Source organism: Nerophis lumbriciformis, linkage group LG03, assembly GCF_033978685.3.
Source record: "Nerophis lumbriciformis linkage group LG03, RoL_Nlum_v2.1, whole genome shotgun sequence".
Classification (NCBI taxonomy): Eukaryota; Metazoa; Chordata; class Actinopteri; order Syngnathiformes; family Syngnathidae; genus Nerophis; species Nerophis lumbriciformis.
Window position 1 is genome coordinate 68,578,979 of NC_084550.2, and position 7,981 is coordinate 68,586,959.

The 7,981-nt window shown below is 35.5% G+C and overlaps 1 protein-coding gene across 1 annotated transcript in view; it reads right to left on the minus strand.

Moving 5' to 3' along the window:
- LOC133589073 (E3 ubiquitin-protein ligase MARCHF2-like) overlaps nt 1-3,174 on the minus strand; it is a 31,234-nt gene extending 28,060 nt beyond the window's left edge. The window contains exon 1 of the mRNA XM_061941774.2: nt 2,876-3,174. The gene's annotated coding sequence lies outside the window, so the exon portion shown is untranslated. The remainder of the gene's footprint in view (nt 1-2,875) is intronic.
- Nucleotides 3,175-7,981: the final 4,807 nt, after the last annotated feature.

A 7,981-nucleotide genomic window follows, 5' to 3' on the forward strand; every position in this document is an offset into this window, starting at 1 on the left:
GCAACCTCCAAACCCAGACTGGTCCATCAGATTGCCAGATGGAAAAGCGTGATTCATCAGTCCAGAGAAGGCGTCTCCACTGCTCTCGAGTCCAGTGGCGACGTGCTTTACACCACTGCATCCCACGCTTTGCATTGGACTCGGTGACGTAAGGCTTGGATGCAGCTGCTCGGCCGTGGAAACCCATTCCATTAAGCTCTCTGCGTACTGTACGTGGGCTAATTGGGAGGTCACATGAAGTTTGGAGCTCTGTAGCAACTGACTGTGCAGTAAGTCTTTGCACTATGCGCTTCAGCATCCGCCGACCCCTCTCTGTCAGTTTACGTGGCCTACCACTTGGTGGCTGAGTTGCTGTTGTTCCCAAACTCTTCACTTTTTTCATAATAAAGCCAACAGTTGACTTTGGAATATTTAGGAGCGAGGAAATTTCCCGACTGGATTTGGTGCACAGGTGGCATCCTATGACAGTTCCACGCTGGAAATCACTGAGAGCGGCCCATTCTTTCACAAAATGTTTCTAGAAACAGTCTCCATGCCTAAGTGCTTGATTTTATACACCGGGCCAAGTGATTAGGACACCTGATTCTCATCATTTGGATGGGTGGCCAAATACTTTTGGCAATATAGTGCCTGTTATGGCGTAAACATGCAGCACGCAGCTTAGGCTTTGTACTTCAATCTTAGAAATACAGCATTTATTATGTTTACCAAAACGGTGCTGTTAATTCAATTAACATGGAAAACATGCACATATTCAAAACTAGAGATGTCCGATAATATCGGCCTGCCGATATTATCAGCCGATAAGTGCTTTAGAATGTAATATCGGAAATTAACGGTATCGGTTTTTTTTTTACTATCAGTATCGTTTTTTTTAATTTTTATTAAATCAACAAAAAAAACACAAGATACACTTACAATTAGTACACCAACCCAAAAAACCTCCCTCCCCCATTTACACTCATTCACACAAAAGGGTTGTTTATTTCTGTTATTAATATTCTGGTTCCTACATTATATATCAATACAGTCTGCAAGGGATACAGTCCGTAAGCACACATGATTGTGCGTGCTGCTGGTCCACTAATAGTACTAACCTTTAACAGTTAATTTTACTCAATTTCATTAATTACTAGTTTCTATGTAACTATTTTTATATTGTTTTACTTTCTTTTTTATTCAAGAAAATGTTTTTAATTTATTTATCTTATTATTATTATTTTTTTTAAAGGACCTTATCTTCACCATACCTGGTTGTCCAAATTAGGCATAATAATGTGTTAATTCCACGACTGTATATATTGGTATTGGTTGATATCGGTATCGGTAATTAAGGGTTTGGTCAATATCGGCAAAAAGCCATTATCGGACATCCCTATTCAAAACCTAACAATAAATCATGACATTAATGGACCAATACAAGCACAATTCATTCGACTTAAAATATACATGTTTATTAGACGTTATAGTAGTAAAAAATTAAAATAAAATAATTAAAATAATAATAAAAAGAGAGTCATGCTTTCCAAATGTAGAGCTTAAAGGGGTCGATGTTGGGTGATAACGTACAATAAAAAATACAAATAAAATAAAAATAATAAAATAAAATATAAATATTAAAATAATATACATATTAGATTTAATTATTATTATACATTAATATATAAAATAATAATAAAAAGAGAGTCGTGCTCTCCAAATGTAGAGTTTAAAGGGGTCGATGTTGGGTGATGACGTTATTGTAGCAAAAAATAAAAATAATAAAATAAAATATAAATATTATTAAAATAATATACATATTAGATTTAATTATTATTACATATTAATATATAAAATAATAATAAAAAGAGAGTCGTGCTCTCCAAATGTAGAGTTTAAAGGGGTCGATGTTGGGTGATGACGTTATTGTAGTAAAAAATACAAATAAAAATAAAATATAAATATTAAAATAATATACATATTATATATAATTATTATTATTTATTAATATATACAATAATAATAAAAAGAGAGTCATGCTTTCCAAATGTAGAGTTTAAAGGGGTCGATGTTGGGTGATGACGTTATTGTAGTAAAAAATATGAATATTAAAATAATATACATATTATATATAATTATTATTATTTATTAATATATAAAATAATAAAAAGAGAGTCATGCTTTCCAAATGTAGAGTTTAAAGGGGTCGATGTTGGGTGATGATGTTATTGTAGTAAAAAATACAAATAAAAATAAAATATAAAAATTATTAAAATAATATACATATATATATATATATATATATATACATATATAATTATTATTATTTATTAATATATAAAATAATAATAAAAAGAGAGTCATGCTTTCCAAATGTAGAGTTTAAAGGGGTCGATGTTGGGTGATGACGTTATTGTAGTAAAAAATAAAAATAAAATATAAATATTAAAATAATATACATATTATATATAATTATTATTATTTATTAATACATAAAATAATAATAAAAAGAGAGTCATGCTTTCCAAATGTAGAGTTTAAAGGGGTCGATGTTGGGTGATGACGTTATTGTAGTAAAAAATACAAATAAAAATATTAAAATAAAATATAAATATTAATAAAATAATATACATATATATAATTATTATATATTAATATATAAAATAATAATAAAAAGAGAGTCATGCTTTCCAAATGTAGAGTTTAAAGGGGTCGATGTTGGGTGATAGCCAAAGCTTGACAAAAACAACGAACGTCAGTGTAATTGTGACAAAGCCTAACGCTATTCCAGCACATTATAAACCCGTCTTAAAAACACAAAGGCAGTCTAATATTGAACGTTCGCCAACAAATAAAAGAGCGAAACGCGTAGTAAAAAAAGAATAAATCCACTTACCCAGCAGCCTCTCTTTGGTCGCCCGGGCCTTGCTTGTGTTGCGGCGGACTCGCTGCCCACTAACTGCACACTATGACATTGACAGCGCGCCGAACACCGCTCGAACCAGGCGACACTACATACAAACACGTCCGCTGCGACGCCGCCATCGTTTTTGTGTTCGCGTTCGGCCTCGCTGGCTGCCTTCTAGAAGGTGCAAAGCGACGTTTGCGTCTTCCGGGATTATACTGTGGCCAGACAAAGCTAGCGGAGCTAACGGCGCTAGCCTCTCTCGCCGTCCCTCAGCTGTGCCAGCTGGTCACGTGACACACTGCTGCCTTCGGGGTCGCGAGTGAAAGTGGGATAAAATGGACGTCCTGTACAGTGTACACAACCCCAAAACCAGTGAAGTTGTCACGTTGTGTAAATGGTAAATAAAAAACAGAATGCAATGATTTGTAAATCCTTTTCAACTTATATTCAGTTGAATAGACTGCAAAGACAAGATCTTTAATGTTCAAACTGAGAAACTTCTTTTTTTTTGCAAATACCGTATTTTCCGCACCATAAGGCGCCCTGGGTTATAAGCCGCGCCTTCAATGAACGGCATATTTCAAAACTTTGTCCACCTATAAGCCGCCCCGTGTTGTAAGCCGCATCTAACTGCGCTAAAGGAATGTCAAAAAAACAGTCAGATAGGTCAGTCAAACTTTAATAATATATTAAAAACCAGCGTGATGTGGGCGCGCATGGAGTCGTATATCAACATGGACGGAGCTGCGTGAAAAAAGCCACCCGGCCTCTTCGCGTAAACTTACCTTAACCACTCGCTCATCTTTTCTTCATCCATCCATCCCTTCGAGTTAGCTTTTATGATGACGCCGGCTGGAAAGGTCTCTTTTGGCAAGGTCTTCCTTTTGAATATCACCATGGGTGGAAGTTTCTGGCCATTAGCATGGCAAGTTAGAACCACAGTGAAGGATGACTTCTCATTCCCTGTGGTGCGAATATTCACCGTACGTGCTCCCTTTGTATCCACAGTGCGGTTCACAGGAATATCAAAAGTCAGTGGAACCTCGTCCATGTTGATAATGTTCTCTGGCCGGATCTTTTTTTCAGCTATCTTGTTTTTACAATATGCACGGAAAGTAGCCAGCTTTTCTTGAAAGTCTTTAGGCAGTTGCTGTGAAATAGTAGTCCGTGTGCGGATGGAGAGATTGCGTCTTTTCATGAACCGGATCCCTGTCGCTTAGTAGGAGCCATTTTGTGGTCTTTACAGATGTAAACACACAAAGGAAATGAAACGTAATATCCGCGCGCTTCTTCTTCTTCTACGCGGGCGGGTGGTTGCTTACAGTAGAAGAAGAAGCGCTTCCTGTTCTATGGGGGCGGGTGCTTACCTTTGGCGGTTGCTTGCGTAGAAGAAGAAGCACTTCCTCTTCTACGGGGAAAAAAGATGGCGGCTGTTTACCGTAGTTGCGAGACCGAAACTTTATGAAAATGAATCTTAATATTAATCCATATATAAAGCGCACCGGGTTATAAGGCGCACTGTCAGCTTTTGAGTAAATTTGTGGTTTTTAGGTGCGGCTAATAGTGCAGAAAATACGGTAATCATTAACTTAGAATTTAAGGGCAGCAACACATTGCAAAAAAGTTGTCACAGGGGCATTTTTACCACTGTGTTACATGGCCTTTCCTTTTAACAACACTCAGTAAACGTTTGGGAACTGAGGAGACACATTTTTGAAGCTTCTCAGGTGGAATTCTTTCCCATTCTTGCTTGATGTACAGCTTAAGTTGTTCAACAGTCTGGGGGTTTCCGTTGTGGTATTTAAGTCTTCATTATGGGCCACACATTTTCAATGGGACTACAGATAGGCCAGTCTAGTACCCGCACTCTTTTACTATGAAGCCACGTTGTTGTAACACTTGGCTTGGCACTGTCTTGCTGAAATAAGCAGGGGCGTCCATTAGTGATGGGTCCGGCAACACCGATGCATCGGCGCATGCGTCGAGCTCATAGAGCGAAACCCTGTGTCGGTGCGCGTACCGCTTTTAGAAAGTCACGTGACCGATCATGAGCTGTTTTGGTCATGTGACCGATACGCGAACTGTGTCGCACTGACGCCTCCTCTGTGCCCTGTGAGCGGGTCTTTTCTACAGCCGGAGAAATAATAACTAAGAGAAATCGTCTAAAATGTAATACGTCGGAAAAACTTTTTTAAATTTTTTTTAATAAAAATGTGTAAAAAAATTAAATTAAAAAAATTCCCAGTCCACAATCATCCACAACACGTTCTCTTAGATTTCCATGTTATGATACATGTTCACATTATTTATTGACTGTATCTAGAAAAGACAAAAGTATATTTTTATTTAAATGAAGATATGAAATAATACTAAATGAAATACAATGACTTGGTTTATATTATTGTATATACTAGGGCAGGGGTCACCAACGCGGTGCCCGCGGGCACCAGGTAGCCCGTAAGGACCAGATCAGTCGCCCGCTGGCCTGTTCTAAAAATAGCTCAAAGAGCAGCACTTACCAGTGAGCTGCCTCTATTTTTTAAATGTTATTTATTTACTAGCAAGCTGGTCTCGCTTTGCTCGACATTTTTAATTCTAAAAGAGACAAAACTCAAATAGAATTTGAAAATCCAAGAAAATATTTTAAAGACTTGGTCTTCACTTGGAATAAGTGGTAGAAAATGGATGGATGGATGGGTCTTCACTTGTTTAAATAAATTCATTTATTTTTTACTTTGCTTCTTATTACTTTTAGAAATACAATTTTAGAGAAAAAATACAACCTTAAAAATGATTTTAGGATTTTTAAACAAATATACCTTTTTACCTTTTAAATGTCTTCCTCTTCTTTCCTGACAATTTAAATCAATGTTCAAGTAATTTTTTTTATTTTTTATTGTAAAGAATAATAAATATTTTAGCTTCTGGTTTTTCGACGAAGAATATTTGTGAAATATTTCTTCAAACTTACTATGATTAAAATTCAAAAAAATTATTCTGGCAAATCTAGAAAATCTGTAGAATCAAATTTAAATCTTATTTCAAAGTATTTTGAATTTCTTTTAAAATTTTTGTTCTGGAAAATCTAGAAGAAATACTGATTTGTCTTTGTTAGAAATATAGCTTGGTCCAATTTGTTAAATATTCTAACAAAGTGCAGATTGGATTTTAACCAATTTAAAACATGTCATCAAAATTCTAAAATGTATCTTAATCAGGAAATATTACTAATGATGTTCCATAAATTATTTTTTGAATTTTTTCAAAAAGATTCAAATTAGCTAGTTTTTCTCTTCTTTTTGTCGGTTGAATTTTGAATTTTAAAGAGTCGAAATTGAAAATGTTATTTTAATTTTTTTTCGTGTTTTCTCCTCTTTTAAACCGTTCAATTAAGTGTTTTTTTTCCAGCATTTATTCTCTACAAAAAACCTTCCGTAAAAGGAAAAAAAAATGTACGACGGAATGACATACAGAAATACCCATTTTTTTATATATGTAAATTTATTTATTTAGCTATATTTGTTTAAATCACACTTACGTGTAACTTACAAATGACAATATATTTATTTATCTAAGTGTGTATCAAAGTGGTAGCCCTTCGCATTAATCAGTACCCAAGAAGTAGTTTTTGGTTTCAAAAAGGTTGGTGACCCCTGTACTAGGTCATAAAATCAGTGTCATTTGAGTCGGTCCATAGGTTGCCTGTAGGGATTTTTAATGTCCAGCAGATGTCAGTATTTAGTGACACAGTATCGACACAGTATCAATACAGTTTTGCAATGTGTCGAAACGCTTCATGACGCCTCATCAACCCATCACTACTTGGATGGCAACATGCGTTGCTTCAAAACCTGTATGTACCTTTCAGCATTAATGGTGCCTTCACAGATGTGTAAGTTACCCATGTCTTGGGCACTAATACACCCCCATACCATCACAGATGCTGGCTTTTACACTTTGCTGTTGTGTTTTATCATTTCCCTGCCTTCTCTTTTATGGTGTCTGTTTTCTTCAGTTCATTAGTCCCCAGCGAGGCACACCTGCAACCAATTTCAGCCGAGGAGTATTTAAGCACGTCACTGACAGCTGGGTCTTGCCGGTTATTGTCTCCTGAATCTCCCACGTGCATGCGCCTGCTTCACTTCGTCAGTCCTGGTATGTTGTCTCTCCTTAGTCCTGTAATCCTTCACCTCTTTGTGTTTTGTTTCCTAGCCTCCCTGAGGTAAAGGGGATTCTGTGTTGGACTTTTTGCTGTGCTCAATGCGCGCTGGCTTTTTCCCCTGCCGACCACCTAGGAACATGTTTTTGTTTGTTTATACATGGTGTGCACTAGTGATGGGTTGATGAGGCGTCATGAAGCGTTTCGACACATTCCAAAACTGTATTGATCCTGTGTTGATACTGTGTCACTAAATACTGACATCTGCTGGACATTAAAAATCCCTACAGGCAACCTATGGACCGACTCAACTGACACTGATTTTATGCCCTAGTACAGGGGTCACCAACCTTTTTGAAACCAAAAACTACTTCTTGGGTACTGATTAATGCGAAGGGCTACCAGTTTGATACACACTTAAATAGATAAATATATTGTCATTTGTAAGTGTGATTTAAACAAGAATAGCTAAAGAAATAAATGTATATAAATAAAAAAAAATGGGTATTTCTGTCTGTCATTCCGTCGTACATTTTTTTTTTTCCTTTTACGGAAGGTTTTTTGTAGAGAATAAATGATGAAAAAAACACTTAATTGAACGGTTTAAAAGAGGAGAAAACACGAAAAAATTTAAAATAGAATTTTGAAACATAGTTTATCTTCAATTTCGACTCTTTATTATTCAAAATTCAACCAACAAAAAGAGAAAAACTAGCTTATTTCAATATTTTTGAAAAAATTAAAAAAATAATTTATGGAACATCATTAGTAATTTTTCCTGATTAAGATACATTTTAGAATTTTGATGACATGTTTTAAATTGGTTAAAATCCAATCTGCACTTTGTTAGAATATTTAACAAATTGGACCAAGCTATATTTCTAACAAAGACAAATCAGTATTTCTTCTAGATTTTCCAGAACAAACATTTTAAA